Genomic DNA, 20,548 nt, shown 5'->3' on the forward strand with positions numbered 1-20,548 from the left:
GAGGGGTCGCAAAGGAGCATAGGGAGTATAAAGTGTGTGTGTGTGTGTGTGTGTGTGTGTGTGTGTGTGTGTGTGTGTGTGTGTGTGTGTGTGTGTGTGTGTGTGTGTGTGTGTGTGTGTGTGTGTGTGTGTGTGTGTGTGTGTGTGTGTGTGTGTGTGTGTGTGTGTGCGCGCGTGCGTCAGTCAGTCACCAGATCTCAACCCAATTGAACACTTATGGGAGATTCTGGAGCAGCACCTGAGACAGCCTTTTCCACTAAATTATGGAATTTCTCGTGGGAGAATGGTGTTGCATCCCTCCAAGAGTTCCAGACACTTCTAGAATCTATGCCAAGGTGCATTGAAGCTGTTCTGGCAGCTCGTCGTGGCCCAACTCCCTATTAAGACACTTCATGTTGGTGTTTCCTTTATGTTGTCAGTTACCTGTATATGATAGTACCATAGAAATATAATGAATATCTATTTTAAATGAATAGATCTATCTTTCTATGGATAGTACTGTATTAGGCTGGGTGTATTGTATACCATGATGCCAAATTCCCTAAACACAGATTTCCCGGAAAACTATTTGGGTGGACAATCTATTTTCCAGAGCTCATTATTACCGAACGCAATTATCTCTCATCCTCTCACAGACAAACAGAGGACATTTGGGGATTTGATTATTGAACCTTCCTGCCATTCTGAAACACACACAGGCGCACATGCACACATTCAGACACACAAAGACACAAACTCTAAACAGACACACATACTCAGCCGTTTTTTCTCTCCTCTCTCTCTGTGCCATCGATAGAAACAGGAAGATTTCCTGTTCACTCTGATAAGAGACATAATATTGATGTTTTCAGTCGCTCACAGTTGCATTAATGAGGCTTTAACAGAATACAGCAAAGACACACACACTCACACACACACACACACACACACACACACACACACACACACACACACACACACACACACACAGAATCATAAAGGAGATTCTTCCCATGAACAAACGTCAATCATGGATATTACTGTAGAGTATATTATATTATAGGGTTTAATTCTGATATAATAATGATAGATGAATATAACAGTTATATTAAGACCCATTCTTATTGGTGCTCACTGTTCCAGTGTTCCGGGTGTTCCTTCCTCACTGTGTGAGGGCATACAGTATAAAGACTGTTGTAAAGGAGGGACAGAGCTTCACTGTGTTCTCAAACTCACGTTCAGGGAGAGATATTATTATTTTAATCTGAAGTCACATTGATGTATGTGTGTGTGTATGTGTGTGTGTGTATGTGTGACTACACATGAAATTGTGATGCTGTCATCTCACAGAGTTGACCTTCATAAAAGAGTTCAGAAATCATAACAATGTCCATTGAGTCCATGAATCCAATGTCCATTAATCCATATTCCCTGTAACTTGATATCAGGAGGGACAGAGCTTTACCATAATCAACAGCCTCTCTCTCCTCTCCCTCTCTCTGTAGAGAGCTCTAATCTTCTATCCAGTGGGTGGTGATGGACAGCTTGTGGGTGTGTGATGGAGATTAGACCCAAGTACTCTCCTATTTGGCAGTCTGTAATGGCCTTAAACATAAACTGACATTTCGTTAGTCGTAAACCCATGTCCTCATTGTCTTGTACAAAGGAGACGTTTTGATTTTCAAACTTGATTCTCAAGCAGTGATAGAGTAGTTTGGGTGTTCTCAATAAAAGCTGTTTTATGATAGCAGGGCGTGATGGTTTAATACAAGTAAGCCATTATCCTTCTAACCAGTCTGTGATAGCTTGATGGTGTAAATGGCCATTTTGATAGCAGTGGGATGTCGTGCAACATCATAGTCGTGTACAAAGGTGTTTTGGGTATTTTCTATGAAAGCATCTCTAATATGTTTGTAGTAGAAATTAGAGTAATGATCAGTGTGAGTCTGGCTGAAAAGAGGCCGTTATGCCTCCATCCACAGAGAACTGGAGCAGGCCCATACGCACAAAGCAGCTCATACATAACTAGTGACCTTAATTCATCATTAGGGTTAGACTGACATTCATAGCTAGGGCTAGACTAACATTCATAGCTAGGATTAGACTAACATTCCTAGCTAGGGCTAGACTAACAATCATAGCTAGGGCTAGACTAACATTCCTAGCTAGGATTAGACTAACATTCCTAGCTAGGGCTAGACTAACATTCATAGCTAGGGCTAGACTAACATTCATAGCTAGGGCTAGACTAACATTCCTAGCTAGGGCTAGACTAACATTCATAACTAGGGCTAGACTAACATTCATAGCTAGGGCTAGACTAACATTCATAGCTAGGATTAGACTAACATTCATAGCTAGGATTAGACTAACATTCCTAGCTAGGGCTAGACTAACATTCCTAGCTAGGGCTAGACTAACATTCCTAGCTAGGGCTAGACTAACATTCATAGCTAGGGCTAGACTAACATTCATAGCTAGGATTAGACTAACATTCATAGCTAGGGCTAGACTAACATTCATAGCTAGGGCTAGACTAACATTCATAGCTAGGGCTAGACTAACATTCCTAGCTAGGATTAGACTAACAACCCAAAAGGCAGACTATTATGTATCAGGCATCTACTATGGTGGGAAATGAAGACAGCAGCTGACAACTTATGATAAGGCTGAGGACTGCTGGCAGACTTAGCAAGACAGAGGAAATGACTATTCATTAGTTAAAGGACCAGTTTAGAAAATTTATTGAGGAAACAGAATGGATGTGATAATGAGGATTCAGGAAGTCAGTGAGAATGGAACGGATGAAGCAGAGGGCCGCAGATGAAGGATCCAGACTCTGTAGAGTTTGGCTTGGAGTCTCAGGTAGACGTCCCCGTCAGGCTGTGGTAGTAAGGCTGCTGTGGTGATGACAATCCCCCCCAAGAGATCCTCGGAAGAACCTTATAGATACTAGCTAGACGGATGCAAAACCTTGATCAGGCTCGTAACATGCAGTGTCATTCAACGCAACATGCACTAGACTAACATTCATAGCTAGGGCTAGACTAACATAACTAGGGCTAGACTAAAATTTATAGCTAGGTCTAGACTAACATTCATAGCTAGGGCTAGACTAACATAACTAGGGCTAGACTAACATTTATAGCTAGGTCTAGACTAACATTCATAGCTAGGGCTAGACTAACATAACTAGGGCTAGACTAACATTTATAGCTAGGGCTAGACTAACATTTATAGCTAGGGCTAGACTAACATTCATAGCTAGGGCTAGACTAACATAACTAGGTCTAGACTAACATTCATAGCTAGGGCTAGACTAACATTTATAGCTAGGGCTAGACTAACATTCATAGCTAGGGCTAGACTAACATAACTAGGTCTAGACTAACATTTATAACTAGGTCTAGACTAACATTTATAGCTAGGGCTAGACTAACATTCATAGCTAGGGCTAAACTAACATTTATAACTAGGGCTAGACTAACATTTATAGCTAGGGCTAGACTAACATTTATAGCCAGGGCTAGACTAACATTCATAGCTAGGGCTAGACTAACATTCAAATAACTGTAAACTCTCAGGCAGAGATTGTATTGCCAAATAATTCCTTCACATAATTCAAACCAGACGCAAAGAGATTCAGGTTCACAGCCAACAGGTGTGTGTGTGTGTCTGTGTGTGTGTGTGTGTGTGTGCTTGCATTGTGATGAAATTCCTGGCTATCCCCGTCCACAACACCCTAGCAAAACTGAAAACTACTTGAAGGTAACAGTGCTCACTGTTGCCCCTAGTGGCTGATTTCCACGTAATCTCCTGACGTCCTCAGATGGATGGACGTCGAATACTGACTTGTACCGTGAGCTACCGGGCTGGAACAGATACCTACAGAAAGCATCTCGGTGTCATTTTATTGGGGTTGAATGTAATGGTGTTATCTTTCATATTGGAACCCGACACCTTGATTCTGTATATGTTATGTTGTTAGAGGAAAGTTTCCTATCAAAGATACGTCTCTTATACTTCCTACTGAGATGCATTGTGATCATAACTCATTTCAATCTCCTGTTACACACACACACACACACACACACACACACACACACACACACACACACACACACACACACACACACACACACACACACACACACACACACACACACACAACTCGCCTTTCCTGACACAGTTGAAACAGTCCGTCTCTGTCCTATTCAGACACAGTCGGCAAATTTACCACGGTAACTCTTCCTCTCTGTCCGTTGGTTTATAATGAATCTATACACCAGCCTAGCGCTCCAGTCTCCAGCAGAAACAGACCGGCCGTAGGGCAGTTTGGCAAATGCCAGATGGGCTGGTCCATTGTTAGCTGAGTGGGCCTGTCTAAATAGCTTTTTCTTGAGCGGAATTATCATTATTTGGCTAAAGAAGAAAACCATGGGCCATTATGGGGGCCTTGAAGAAAACAATGGGCCAGTGTGGGGGCCTTGAAGAAAACAATGGGCAATTATGGGGGCCTTGAAGAAAACAATGGGCCATTATGGGGGCCTTGAAGAAAACAATGGGCCATTATGGGGGCCTTGAAGAAAACAATGGGCCATTATGGGGGCCTTGAAGAAAACAATGGGCCATTATGGGGGCCTTGAAGAAAACAATGGGCTAGTTTGGGGGCCTCAAGGAAAACCGGTGTGTTAGAAATGCCCAGGCCGATATCTGGTCCCAGTCCGTCTCTGGTCTCCAGCCCATAAAGCATTATATTATATTATATTATATTACACAAATCTCTCCTGTCATTCTCTCTCCGCAGTCTCTATGGGGGTTTTTCATTACTGGTACCTACTAAAAGAGAATGCTAGAAATTAATGGAATGCCTTCTTATCCTATTAGAACCCAATGGCCTGTGGAAAGTATTGGGGGCACACACACACACACACACACACACACACACACACACACACACACCACTTCCCTCTGTCATCGCAATGCGTCATTAGAAGTTTTATACATTTTTGCATTTCTAGAAAAAAATCATGCCGGTGATTCATAAATGCAGATTTTTTTATACAACTGCATTTTTCTATGAGTATCTTGTTGTAGCTGGAACCTGATGCACCTGAGGGAGGGATGTGTGTGTTAATGTGTGTGATGGACAACAATCAGCCAGGAGCAGAGAGCTCTTAATGGGATGACATGAATGAAACAGATATTGTGAAGTGGCAAACAGATATTGAAGAGGGCCAAGCGTGTCATGATGAATGTATTATTCAACAAATTAGATATTTTCACTCATCTTTGGTAAACTTAATTTTATTTTATTTTTTTACAACATTGCTCGATTTCAACTGACACTATTTTTTGTGCATGTTATGGGTGCATTATATAGGGAATAGGGTGCATTATATAGGGAATAGGGTGTTATTTGGGGTGCTTCCTAGAATGCAATTCAGGCCCCTAGTCTAGGTCAATATATAGTAGGAGGAAGATAGATAGCCTTACTGTCATAGTCAGACTTACTACCTGTATGTCAGTTGGGATAGAGCCTTGAGTGCCGGTTGGGCCCTAGCCTGTCAGAGATGTCTTCATGGGCCTGTTCACAGCACCACAGTGTAGGAGGAGGATACTAGAGGATAACCTTCCTGTCACAGCCTGTGATTTACTACCTATCTGTCTGAAGGAGGGATCCAGTCTCTCACTCATTCAATTACCACTGTTTTATGACTCGCAGACCATCCACAGAGCACACATGCGCACACGCACACGCACACACACAGCATCCCCCAGAGTAAACACAGTAATCTCTGCTCAATCAAATACAGCCAGAGGGCCTCATCCAGATGGGATAACTCACAGTCCTGAAGATGCCATGCTGCCAGGCAGTCCCTACTCCCCACCTTTATTGGTTTGTTTGGGCTTTTACAGCAAATAGCTAATAACTGAGTCTGTCTGGTCTCTACCCGCTGCTGCCACAACAATTCAAAAAATGGGTCTGTTTTTTTACACTCATTTTCTCCTGGCTGTCACTGAGGGAAAGAGCTGTTTGGTTGTTCATCGATAATCTGTTTATCAATATGTTTCCAAGCCCACAACCAAACATAACATCATGTAATGTTCTACCGTCTATGTTGGCAATGAGGACAAAACAACAATCGGGATATTGACGATTCCTCAGACATTTTCTTTTTTATTTCCTGGCTGTCACTGTAGAAAGAGCCGTTTGTCTGTCCTCCGATAAACTCGACAAAACCTGCCACCGGTAGTCCAAGTAATCACACATTACAAACATCTCGTAGACCGTCTATGTTGAAGATTAGAGCAAAACAACAATTATCACTGTCTAGGCTTCTCCTTATTGGTTCAATGAATCTCAATCACATGCTGGTAATGATCATAACAATCTCCTTCCACACCTTGCAATAACCCTGATGTAATGTTGGCGCGGTGAGACATCCTCCTCCGGGAGTCTCTGCAAACCTAAGAAGGATGCCGGCAATTGAACCTCTGTCGGTTGCCTGACTGCCTCTAATTTCAACCATTTGAAGCACATCTGTAATCTTTTCCTGTTGCATTACCTTCGGGGTGTGTGTGTCTCTCCAAGGATGAGGAGCTTCTGAAAGAACAAATACTCGTTATCGCTTATCTCCTCAAGCGCTGCCGCGCCGACACCAGCCGGTGACGACGGTGGCAGGCCTGTATAGCCTACAGTACAGCCTTGAGTCCCACTCTCTCTTCCATGTTTGTGTGGTTTTATTGGACGATAGGACAGTGAAAAGAAGACAATAAAGGTATGAGTGTGAGACAGAAGGGGACTGGGTAGAGTTTGATCCCATGCCAAATCAGGCCAATCTGTGTCCTGTCCAGGGGGTGTACTTATACATCAAATTGCCTCAAGTTACAACAAGAGATAAGTTCCTGACCAATGGGCTGTTCTGGCTCCTGCCCTATGGGCCGTTCTGGCTCCTGCCCTATGGGCCGTTCTGGCTCCTGCCCTATGGGCCGTTCTGGCTCCTGCCCTATGGGCCGTTCTGGCTCCTGCCCTATGGGCCGTTCTGGCTCCTGCCCTATGGGCCGTTCTGGCTCCTGCCCTATGGGCCGTTCTGGCTCTTGCCCTATGGGCCGTTCTGGCTCCTGCCCTATGGGCCGTTTTGGCTCCTGCCCTATGGGCCGTTCTGGCTCCTGCCCTCTGGGCCGTTCTGGCTCCTGCCCTATGGGCCGTTCTCAAGCGAGGCTACTTACTTTACTTACTACATCTCAGGCTGCTACGTGTTGTTTTCATATTTCAGCTAAGAGTTCCCACTTAGCCACTTAGCAGGGGGGAGGAGAGGTCCCCAGATGTGAGAGCAATGGAGGGAGGGATGGTGGAGCTGGAGAACGATTGGGGGGGAGAAAAGGGAGAGGGGTTTGTTAGTAAGAGGGACCAGAATAAGCTGGCTGTTTGTTATATTGGCCCCCCAGGGACCCTGAGGATAGACTACTAGGAACTCTGGACAGGCTCCATCTGGCTCCATGCTGAGTGGGTCAGAGAGATAACACACACACACACACACTCTGGACCAATCACTGGGGGATGACACATCCAGGAAAACGTTCCTCTCTCTAAGATCACATCCTTAAAGTGGGCTATGGGGTAATGTTTCTGTTTATATATATCAATATGGGATCAGCACTTTTCCTTGACCCATGAGACCTGAGATCAGGAAAATACTCCAGTTATAAGAGAACTAAAAGTGTGTGAATGTTTAAATGAGGCCTCTGACTGGACATCCTACTGTACCACATAGTAGTTCATGACAAATGGAATACCACGGACTATCTGCTGCTTTTTGGGGTCATTTTTCATTTCGTGAAAGATTCGATCTCACTATTTTGCTGAGAAAATCCCCCATGGTCTGAGTAATTCCCCATGAAACAAACAAAACTACCAACATGTGAGCAGAGAAAGAGAGAGAAAGAGAAAGAGAACAAGAGAGCGAGAGAGAGTTTAGAGAGTAGAGCAGATGGTTTCCCTCCCCTAAGCTCTCCTCTCCACTTTTCCTGCCGCTGCTCGGATGGACAGATCTGCCTGTTGTGAGGAAAGAAGGATCAAATGATTACTTCATCAGCATTCCACGCAGCAACTCACACGGACAACTGACTCTCTCACTCCTCTCCCTGTACATGGCCCCGTACACACTCAGGTTGTACAACTGACGTACAACACATTTGACACAACTGTTTTAATACAGCAGAGAGTTTGTCTGCACAATTTTACGTAAACAAAGGTTGTCAAGAATCAATGGTTGTGTAATTGCTTTTGTGCAGTGAAGCTCTCCGTTGTCAGACACAACAATACCAGTTGTAACACAACCGTTGTATCAACTAATTAGCATTTGACCTGCTTTGTGTCTTATTTTTATATTCCCCCATCCATCCATCCATCCTTCCATCCACCCACCCATCCATCCATCCATCCATCCATCCATCCTTCCACCCACCCACCCACCCTTCCATCCATCCATCCACCCACCCACCCACCCACCCATCCACCCATCCTTCCTTCCATCCACCCATCCCCATCCACCCATCCTTCCATCCACCCATCCACCCATCCTTCCATCCACCCATCCTTCCATCCACCCTTCCACCTACCCACCCACCCACCCATCCTTCCATCCACCCACCCATCCTTCCTGCCATCCACTAACCACTAATAAGCTCTAAGGATATAAGGCTTCTTTGTAAATCAAAAACATGAGGCATATGTCTCCCTTTTTTTTCAGCGATTGTTGATGTAGAAGATGTATTTAAAAACTTCCCATTTGTCTTTCCCTGTGGGAAGGGATTGAGGGAGGGGTGAGAGGATGGAAGGATAAGAGGATAGAGGGCAGATGTGGTTGGAGCGCTAGAGGAGAGGAGAGAGAGAGCATGGAGTTGCTTCAGGGGCCAAGGCTTATTTCTAAAATGCACTCTGTTTCTCTCTCTCACACACACACACACACACACACACACACACACACACACACACACACACACACACACACACACACACACACACACACACACACACACACACACACACACACACACACACACACACACACACACACACACACACACACACACACACACACACACACACACACACACACACACGTATTGATTAACAATGTGTTGCTCAAAGAGAGATACAAACAAAGTGACTCCCTGCAGACTCTCTACAAGAGCTTCTCTTTACTATGACCTGTGCTGCCATGCAACCAATACATCGGCATAGTTTAAAAGCCTTTTCTTCCCAAATAGTAAATAAATACATGGGCTCACAAGTGGGATGGAATACAGTTTTCCACTAGCTGTCAGAAGTATTTGAATATTTTATTTTATCCTTTTTTTAACTAGGCAAGTCAGTTAAGAACAAATTCTTATTTATTTTACAATGACGGCCTACCCGGCCAAACCCGGACGACACTGGGCCAATTGTACGCCGCCCTATGGGATTACAATTACAGCCAGATGTCATGCAGCCTGGCTAATAATAATGGATGGTTCTGGATACAAGTTGAGCTATCAAGTGGAATAGAATAGTCAAATGACACTGTGAACAAGTCTATCTGAAGAACAGAACAAAGCCCATGCTTTTGAAAGAAAAGTGAGAGATTGTTTCATTATGGTTGTCTAGTAGGCTTAGAGTTAAGGCAATAGACTACGTAGTTACTGTGGATCAACTATTTTAGAGCATATGATCCTCTCCGGTTTATGACAATTGATTATTATTTGATGTGGATTAGGTCCTATTAAACAGTAGCCAACTGTCATTGCTAATTCAATCTAAAGATTGATAAAAGCGTCCAACTGAACCTATTTGCCACCCATTTTCCAGATCAAATAAACGTACAGTATAAACACACACACACAGAGAGAGAGAGAGAGAGAGAGAGAGAGAGAGAGAGAGAGAGAGAGAGAGAGAGAGAGACAGTCTTGCAACAAATGTATATTTGCTAATGCACCTGTTTTTCGTTTTAAGGTCCACGCGACAAGGCTCATTTCCAGCTTAAATATTTGCTCGTCATGTAGGTTTAACATCTGCATTGTTCTTCTAGCTCTCTGAGGTGCATTAAATAACATGTACGAGTAACCACCTCTCTTAGATTATGTCCCAAATGGAAACCATTGTGTCCCAAATGGAAACCATTGTGTCCCAAATGGCCAATAGGGCTCTGGTCAAAAGAAGTGCACTATGTAGGGGATAGGGTGCCGTTTGGGAAGCATGTCTTTCATGCTCTCTCATGTTTCTCTTAGCATCTCCAAGATCGCATAGCAGTTCAGACGTCTTTTGTCCTCGTCTTGTCGTGTCCTGTATATATATATATATATATTTACAACTTTTTTCACATACATTTTATTTTTATTTTCCATCAACTCATCTTCAAAACACTCTCCTGCAACCAGCCTCACCAATTTATAAAAAATTATTATTTACCTCAGATCTGTAATCCTCCAAGAAGCTAGCCAGGAACTCCAAGAAGCTAGCCAGGAGCTAGCCCAGAAGCTAATCCAGAAGCTAATCAGAAGCTAGTTAGCTTCTTTACTGGCAAATCGTTAGTATTCAGCGAACCACGGTTTGTGGTCATCAGCTATCCTTTAGCTCGAAAATCTATCGCCAGTTTTGTACGGCGCAGCGCGGCTCGGAACGGAACATACCGGACCAATTTTTCTCTCCATGTCCCTGGATTTCAAATGCTCTCTGGACATTCATACCCGGATCTCACAGCTAGCTAGCTGCTATCCGTGTGACAGTCGGCTTTCGTCGATTCCGGAGCAAACATCGATTGTTCCGGTGCTAGACAGCTCCGTCAATCACTCCTGAGTTCCATCATTCACCCCTGGGCTGCAGTCACCTATCCGGACCCGTTTTACTGCCTACGCGGAGCCCCACCGGGCCTTCACAACTGGACTGCCGACGTTATCTACCTGAAGGAGATCCGGCTGGCTCCTCCGTCGCGACGTTACCTGAACGCCCATCTGCGGCCCGCTAACCGTTAGCTGTCTTACCGGCTGCTATCTGAATAGACAATCGGACAATTTATTTATTTTTATTATTATTATGTTTTCTTCTCGGGCCTCTATAACTATATCTATTGTTCTTATTTTTGTTGTTGTTGTGTGATCTGGATTAATCCCCTCTACCACACGGAACCCCACTAATCTACTGACCGAACGCAAGAGGTGGCTAACAACAGACCTCCATCCTATGCTAGCTTGCTACCGATGGCCTGGCTAGCTGTCTAAATCGCTGTGACCCTCAACCAACCTCTCCACTCACTGGACCCTTTTGATCACTCGACTAAGCATGCCTCTCCTTAATGTCAATATGTCTTGTCCATTGCTGTTCTGGTTAGTGTTTATTGACTTATTTCACTGTAGAGCCTCTAGTCCTGCTCACTATACCTTATCCAACCTATTAGTTCCACCACCCACACATGCAATGACATCTCCTGGTTTCAATTATGTTTCTAGAGACAATATCTCTCTCTTCATCACTCAATACCTAGGTTTACCTCCACTGTATTCACATCCTACCTTACCTTTGTCTGTACATTATACCTTGATGCTATTTTATCGCCCCCAGAAACCTCCTTTTACTCTCTGTTCCAGACGTTCTAGACGACCAATTCTTATTGCTTTTAGCCAGCCGCACCCTTATTTTACTCCTCCTATGTTCCTCTGGCGATGTAGAGGTGAATCCAGGCCCTGCAGTGCCTAGCTCCACTCCTATTCCCCAGGCGCTCTCTTTTGACGACTTCTGTAATCGTAATAGCCTTGGTTTCATGCATGTTAACATCAGAAGCCTCCTCCCTAAGTTTGTTCTATTCACTGCTTTAGCACACTCTGCCAACCCGGATGTTCTAGCTGTGTCTGAATCCTGGCTTAGGAAGACCACCAAAAATTCAGACATTTTAATTCCAAACTACAACATTTTCAGACAAGATAGAACTGCCAAAGGGGGCGGTGTTGCAATCTACTGCAAAGATAGCCTGCAGAGTTCTGTCCTACTATCCAGGTCTGTACCCAAACAATTTGAACTTCTACTTTTAAAAATCCACCTCTCTAAAAACAAGTCTCTCACCGTTGCCGCCTGCTATAGACCACCCTCTGCCCCCAGCTGTGCTCTGGACACCATATGTGAACTGATTGCCCCCCATCTATCTTCAGAGCTCGTGCTGCTAGGCGACCTAAACTGGAACATGCTTAACACCCCAGCCATCCTACAATCTAAACTTGATGCCCTCAATCTCACACAAATTATCAATGAACCTACCAGGTACCTCCCCAAAGCCTTAAACACGGGCACCCTCATAAATATCATCCTAACCAACTTCCCCTCTAAATACACCTCTGCTGTCTTCAACCAAGATCTCAGCGATCACTGCCTCATTGCCTGCATCCGTAATGGGTCAGCGGTCAAACGACCTCCTCTCATCACTGTAAAACGCTCCCTGAAACACTTCAGCGAGCAGGCCTTTCTAATCGACCTGGCCGGGATATCCTGGAAGGATATTGACCTCATCCCGTCAGTAGAGGATGCCTGGATATTTTAAAAAAATGCCTTCCTAACCATCTTAAATAAACATGCCCCATTCAAGAAATTTAGAACCAGGAACAGATATAGCCCTTGGTTCTCCCCAGACCTGACTGCCCTTGACCAGCACAAAAACATCCTATGGCGTTTTGCATTAGCATCGAACAGCCCCCGTGATATGCAGCTGTTCAGGGAAGCTAGAAACCATTATACACAGGCAGTTAGAAAAGCCAAGGCTAGCTTTTTCAAGCAGAAATTTGCTTCTTGCAACACTAACTCAAAAAAGTTCTGGGACACTGTAAAGTCCATGGAGAATAAGAACACCTCCTCCCAGCTGCCCACTGCACTGAAGATAGGAAACACTGTCACCACTGATAAATCCACCATAATTGAAAATTTCAATAAGCATTTTTCTACTGCTGGTCATGCTTTCCACCTGGCTACTCCTACCCCTGTCAACAGCACTGCACCCCCAACAGCAACTCGCCCAAGCCTTCCCCATTTCTCCTTCTCCCAAATCCATTCAGCTGATGTTCTGAAAGAGCTGCAAAATCTGGACCCCTACAAATCAGCCGGGCTAGACAATCTGGACCCTTTCTTTCTAAAATTATCTGCCGAAATTGTTGCCACCCCTATTACTAGCCTGTTCAACCTCTCTTTCGTGTCGTCTGAGATTCCCAAAGATTGGAAAGCAGCTGCGGTCATCCCCCTCTTCAAAGGGGGGGACACTCTTGACCCAAACTGCTACAGACCTATATCTATCCTACCATGCCTTTCTAAGGTCTTCGAAAGCCAAGTCAACAAACAGATTACCGACCATTTAGAATCTCATCATACCTTCTCTGCTATGCAATCTGGTTTCAGAGCTGGTCATGGGTGCACCTCAGCCACACTCAAGGTCCTAAACGATATCTTAACCGCCATCGATAAGAAACATTACTGTGCAGCCGTATTCATTGATCTGGCCAAGGCTTTCGACTCTGTCAATCACCACATCCTCATCGGCAGACTCAACAGCCTTGGTTTCTCAAATGATTGCCTCGCCTGGTTCACCAACTACTTCTCTGATAGAGTTCAGTGTGTCAAATCGGAGGGTCTGTAGTCCGGACCTCTGGCAGTCTCTATGGGGGTGCCACAGGGTTCAATTCTTGGACCGACTCTCTTCTCTGTATACATCAATGAGGTCGCTCTTGCTGCTGGTGAGTCTCTGATCCACCTCTACGCAGACGACACCATTCTGTATACTTCCGGCCCTTCTTTGGACACTGTGTTAACAACCCTCCAGGCAAGCTTCAATGCCATACAACTCTCCTTCCGTGGCCTCCAATTGCTCTTAAATACAAGTAAAACTAAATGCATGCTCTTCAACCGATCGCTACCTGCACCTACCCGCCTGTCCAACATCACTACTCTGGACGGCTCTGACTTAGAATACGTGGACAACTACAAATACTTAGGTGTCTGGTTAGACTGTAAACTCTCCTTCCAGACCCATATCAAACATCTCCAATCCAAAGTTAAATCTAGAATTGGCTTCCTATTTCGCAACAAAGCATCCTTCACTCATGCTGCCAAACATACCCTTGTAAAACTGACCATCCTACCAATCCTCGACTTTGGCGATGTAATTTACAAAATAGCCTCCAATACCCTACTCAACAAATTGGATGCAGTCTATCACAGTGCAATCCGTTTTGTCACCAAAGCCCCATATACTACCCACCATTGCGACCTGTACGCTCACTAGCTTTAAGCACCAACTGTCAGAGCAGCTCACAGATTACTGCACCTGTACATAGCCCACCTATAATTTAGCCCAAACAACTACCTCTTTCCCAACTGTATTTAATTTATTTATTTATTTTGCTCCTTCGCACCCCATTATTTTTATTTCTACTTTGCACATTCTTCCATTGCAAAACTACCATTCCAGTGTTTTAATTGCTATATTGTATTTACCTTATCACCATGGCCTTTTTTTGCCTTTACCTCCCTTCTCACCTCATTTGCTCACATTGTATATAGACTTGTTTATACTGTATTATTGACTGTATGTTTGTTTTACTCCATGTGAAACTCTGTGTCGTTGTATCTGTCGAACTGCTTTGCTTTATCTTGGCCAGGTCGCAATTGTAAATGAGAACTTGTTCTCAACTTGCCTACCTGGTTAAATAAAGGTAAAATAAATAAATAAAATAAAAATGTAGCGCAGCACAAAGCAGCACTCCAAAAACCAGCACAAATACAACACCCCTCACTGTTTATATCCTCTTTCTTTGATAGATATGAACATGAAGTTTGTGTACGATAAAAATTATACTAATGCTCAATTTTACATCATATTCATTTATGTTTTGTTATATTCTTGTCTACATTTACCCTTTTGTGGATCGGTGAAGTAATTTAAGATCAATCTTATATTACATGTCTGTCTGGTATACTCATAACAGCAATGACATTTATATTGTGTGTTTTCCTTTAATCCTGTAACAGCAATGACACACAGCCTGGTATGTGACTGGTGTCAACGTGAAACATGGTCAGTCGCTTTTTTCCAGGAAATTATTTAGACGATGTACACAGTGTGTGTGTGTGCCACAGGAGGCTGCTGAGGGGAGGACAGCTCATAATAATGGCTGGAATGGAGTCAATGGAATGACATCAAACACATGGAAAACACAGGGTTAATGTACCTGATACCATTACATCTATTCTACTCCAGCCATCACCACGAGCCCGTCCTCCTCAATGAAGGTGCCACCAACCAAATCAATTTAGACTTTTCCTTTTTTCAATATAAATTATTATAAAAAAATATTGCAACCAATAGACTGGTATACAGTATATATGGGGGATACAACAATCCCAGCTCTGCAGATTTTGCTGCAACGAGACAGAATAGTTCGATCTGTTTTGATACTGTCCATACGTAGCTTGTTGTTGGTTGCAGGTCCAGGAACATATGAAGAATTGCAACACATAGTTAACTCTGGAGATAGGGTGATCTGAAAAGTCAGAGTCAATCGATCAATAATATAATAATACTCTAAGCAGAAATGTTTTTCTTTCATGTATAATTTGTGGAAACTATGAGAATAGAGAGAACTTTTGTGAAACGGCACAGTTGGAAAGATATATGGCAAATAGAAATCAAAACTGGATGGTGTTCAGAGATAGATCAGAGGGGTTGAGTGGAGCTGAAGGATGGGAATAAAAACAAACTAAATATAACTAATGTCAAATATACTGTGTCTGTAAAATGTATATAGTGTGTATAAGCTGGAAGTAGAAGCCTAAGTGTTGTTGTTCATTAGTTAACTCCAATTACGGAAGGTAGGGTTAGGGGAAAATATTAAAGGAAAATATATATAAATAAATTATAATATATCTACATCTATATTTTTTACATAATATATACACTATATTTATACACTACCGGTCAACAGTTTTAGAACACCTACTCATTCAAGGGTTTTTCTTTATCTTTTGCTATTTTCTACATTGTAGAATAATAGTGAAGACATTAAAACTACGAAATAACACATATGGAATATGTAGTAAGTGTTAAACAAATCAAAATATATTTTATATTTGAGATTCTTCAAATAGCCACCCTTTGCCTTGATGACAACTTTGCACACTCTTGGCATTCTTTCAACCAGCTTCACATGGAATGCTTTTCCAACAGTCTTGAAGGAGTTCCCACATATGCTGAGCACTTGTTGGCTGCTTTTCCTTGACTCTAAAATATTCCTTACACAGCCTGGAGGTGTGTTGGGTCATTGTCGTGTTGAAAAACAAATCATAGTCCCAATAAGCCCAAACCATATGGGATGGTGTATCGCTGCAGAATGCTGTGGTAGCCATGCTGGTAAAGTGGACCTTGAATTCTAAATAAATCACAGACAGTGTCACCAGCAAAGCACCCCCACACCTCCTCCTCCATGCTTTACAGTGGGAAATACACATGCGGAGATCATCAGTTCACCCACACCGCGTCTCACAAAGACACGGCTGTTGGAAGCAAAAATCTCCAATTTGGACTCCAGACCCAAGGACAAATTTCCACCGGTCGCCTCCCGAGTGGTGCAGTGGTCTAAGGCACTGCATCACAGTGCTAGCTGTGCCACTAGAGATTCTGGGTTCATCGCGCATTAGCGACTCCTGTGGTGGGCCGGGCGCAGTGCACGCTGACACGGTCGCCAGATGTACGGGGTTTCCTTCGACACATTGGTGCGACTGGCTTCCGGGTTGGATGGGCATTGTGTCAAGAAGCAGTGCGGCTTGGTTGGGTTGTGCTTCGGAGGACGCATGGCTCTCGACCTTCGCCTCTCCCGAGTCCGTACGGGAGGTGCAGCGACGAGACAAGACTGTAACTACTACCAATTGGATACCACGAAATTGGGGAGAAAAAGGGGTGAAAAATCGACTAAAAAAATAAAAGAATCCACCATTGATGGATGTCCATTGCTCGTGTTTCTTGGCCCAAGCAAGTCTCTTCTTCTTATTGGTGTCCTTTAGTAGTGGTTTCTTTTCAGGAATTCGACCATGAAGGCCTGATTCACACAGTCTCCTCTGAACAGTTGATGTTGAGATGTGTCTGTTACTTGAACTCTGTGAAGCATTTATTTGGGCTGCAATTTCTGAGGCTGGTAACTCTAATAAACTTATCCTCTGCAGCAGAGGTAACTCCGGGTCTTCTATTCCTATGGCGATCCTCATGAGAGCCAGTTTCATCATAGCTCTTGATGGTTTTTGTGACTGCACTTGAAGAAACTTTCAAAGTTCTTGACATTTTCTGTATTGACTGACCTTCATGTCTTAAAGTAATGATGGACTGTCATTTGTCTTTGTTTATTTGAGCTGTTCTTGCCATAATATGGACTTGATCTTTTACCACATAGTGCCATCTTCTGTATACCACCCCTACCTTGTCACAACACAACTGATTGACTCAAACGCATTAAAAAGGAAAGAAATTCTACAACTTGAACTTTTAGCAAGGCACACCTGCTAATTGAAATGCATTCCAGGTGACTACCTCATGAAGCTGGCTGAGAGAATACCAAGAGTGTGCAAAGCTGTCATTAAGGCAAAGGGAGGCTACTTTGAAGAATCTCAAATATAAATATATTTGGATTTACTTAACACTTCTTTGGTTACTACATGATTCCATATGTGTTATTCCATAGTTTAGATGTTTTCACTATTATTCTACAATGTAGAAAATACTACAAATAAAGAAATTCACTTGAATGATTAGGTGTTCTAAAACTTTTGACCGGTAGAGTATATGGGGGATTGGAAATGACGGAGACAATTAAATCTATCTGCAATATTAAAGCTGATCCACCCCATAAAAATAAATAATTAAAATAAAGTGCCACCAACCTCCTGTGGTGTGTCTTTGCATCTCTCTCTCTCTCTCTCTCTCTCTCTCTCTCTCTCTCTCTCTCTCTCTCTCTCTCTCTCTCTCTCTCTCTCTCTCTCTCTCTCTCTCTCTCTCTCTCTCTCTCTCTCTCTCTCTCTCTCTCTCTCTCTCTCTCTCTCTCTCTCTCTCTCTCTCTCTCTCTCTCTCTCTCTCTCTCTCTCTCTCTCTCTCTCTCTCTCTCTCTCTCTCTCTCTCTCTCTCTCTCTCTCTCTCTCTCTCTCTCTCTCTCTCTCTCTCTCTCTCTTAAACACACACACAGCGGCACAGGTTGTCGAACAGAGAGTGAGCGTAGAGCGTGAGAAAGAGAGAGAGCGTGAGAAAGAGAGTGAGAGAGACAGAGAGAAAGAGAGAGAAAGAGACAGAGAGAGAGAGAGAAAGAGACAGAGAGAGAGAGAGAAAGAGACAGCGAGAGAGAGAGAAAGAGAGAGAGAGTGAGAGAGAGAGACAGAGAGAAAGACAGAGAAAGAGACAGAGACAGAGAGTGAGCGTAGAGCGTGAGAAAGAGAGAGAGCGTGAGAAAGAGAGTGAGAGAGAAAGAGACAGAGAGAGAGAAAAGAGAGAGAGAAAGAGAGAGAGGGGAAACAACCCTTACAGAAAAAACATTTTGAATTTCACTTGATCACGTGAAGTGTTCCAAAAACACATGTTTTCATGTGATCACGTGGTCTTATGTAAAGTTTATATGATAATGTGACAACATGTAAACCAACGTGATAACATGGAACTATACGTGTTAATACATGTGATCACATATGAAGTGTTCCAAATTAACATTTTCACATGATTTCACATGTGAAAGTTCATGTGAAATCGTGTGATTTTCCACATGTGAAATGATGTTTTTTCCGTAAGGGAACTTGATGAATACTAGAACATGAAGCTTAAGTGACGCTGAAATGCATTGGTTGGATGTTTTTCTATTCAACTCCATTCTCATTGTCCATAAGGGGGTGACTAAATTAATATTGTCTTAACAACGGTACACACTCACACACACACACACACATACAGTACACTAGTTGCGGTCGGTGTTTTTATGAGCATGGCCTTATTTCCATTACAGCATATTGGATGACTGTCAGTCATATTCCATTCACCCACCTCAATGTAAATATCGATAGGTTTAGGCTACTACAGGATACAGTTTCTCTATACCCATCATGAGGTTGCTACAACCTAGCCTATGAATGAAAGTTTACGACGTAGGTGCACAGGTTGAGAGAAACATTTGAGTAATCAAAGTGACAGATTCAATAACCCCTTGCACACACGTGCATGCATCTAGCGTGTAATCATTAGCCCAACAGTTCCAAAATATACCGTGGGGAGAACAAGTATTTGAGACTCTGCCGATTTTGCAGGTTTTCCTACTTACAAAGCATGTAGAGGTCTGTAATTTTTATCATAGGTACACTTCAACTGTGAGAGACAGAATCTAAAACAAAAATAGCAGAACTTATTATTTGGTACAGAAACCTTTGTTTGCAATTACAGAGATCATACGTTTCCTGTAGTTCTTGACCAGGTTTGCACACACTGCAGCAAGGATTTTGGCCCACTCCTCCATACAGACCTTCTCCAGATCCTTCGGTTTCGGGGCTGTCGCTGGGCAATACGGACTATCAGCTCCCTCCAAAGATTTTCTATTGGGTTCAAGTCTGGAGACTGGCTAGGCCACTCCAGGATCTTGAGATGCTTCTTACGGAGCCACTCCTTAGTTGCCCTGGCTGTGTGTTTCGGGTCGTTGTCATGCTGGAAGACCTAACCACGACCCATCTTCAATGCTCTTACTGAGGGAAAGAGGTTGTTGGCCAAGATCTCGCGATACATGGCCCCATCCACCCTCCCCTCAATACGGTGCAGTCGTCCTGTCCCCTTTGCAGAAAAGCATCCTCAAAGAATGATGTTTTCACCTCCATGCTTCACAGCTGGGATGGTGTTCTTGGGGTTGTACTCATCCTTCTTCTTCCTCCAAACACGGCGAGTGGAGTTTAGACCAAAAAGCTCTATTTTTGTCTCATCAGATAACATGACCTTCTCGCATTCCTCATCTGGATCATCCAGATGGTCATTGGCAAACTCCAGGCGGGCCTGGACATACGCTGGCTTGAGCAGGGGGACCTTGCGTGCGCTGCAGGATTTTAATCCATGATGGCGTAGTGTGTTACAAATGGTTTTCTTTGAGATTGTGGTCCCAGCTCTCTTCAGGTCATTGACCAGGTCCTGCCGTGTAGTTCTGGGCTGATCCCTCACCTTCCTCATGATCATTGATGCCCCACAAGGTGAGATCTTGCATGGAGCCCCAGACCGAGGGTGATTGACCGTCATCTTGAACTTCTTCCATTTTCTAATAATTGCACCAACAGTTGTTGCCTTCTCACCAAGCTGCTTGCCTATTGTCCTGTAGCCCATGCGAGCCTTGTGCAGGTCTACAATGTTATCCCTGATGTCCTTACACAGCTCTCTGGTCTTGGCCATTGTGGGGAGGTTGGAGTCTGTTTGATTGAGTGTGTGAACAAGTGTCTTTTATACAGGTAACGAGTTCAAACAGGTGCAGTTAATACAGGTAATGAGTGGAGAACAAG

General features: G+C 43.6%; 1 pseudogene; it reads right to left on the bottom strand.

Annotated features, from left to right (window-relative positions):
- Positions 1-8,066: 8,066 nt before the first annotated feature.
- Positions 8,067-20,548, bottom strand: part of LOC110487266 — a 32,547-nt pseudogene continuing 20,065 nt past the window's right edge.

Source organism: Oncorhynchus mykiss, chromosome 13 (assembly GCF_013265735.2).
Source record: "Oncorhynchus mykiss isolate Arlee chromosome 13, USDA_OmykA_1.1, whole genome shotgun sequence".
Classification (NCBI taxonomy): Eukaryota; Metazoa; Chordata; class Actinopteri; order Salmoniformes; family Salmonidae; genus Oncorhynchus; species Oncorhynchus mykiss.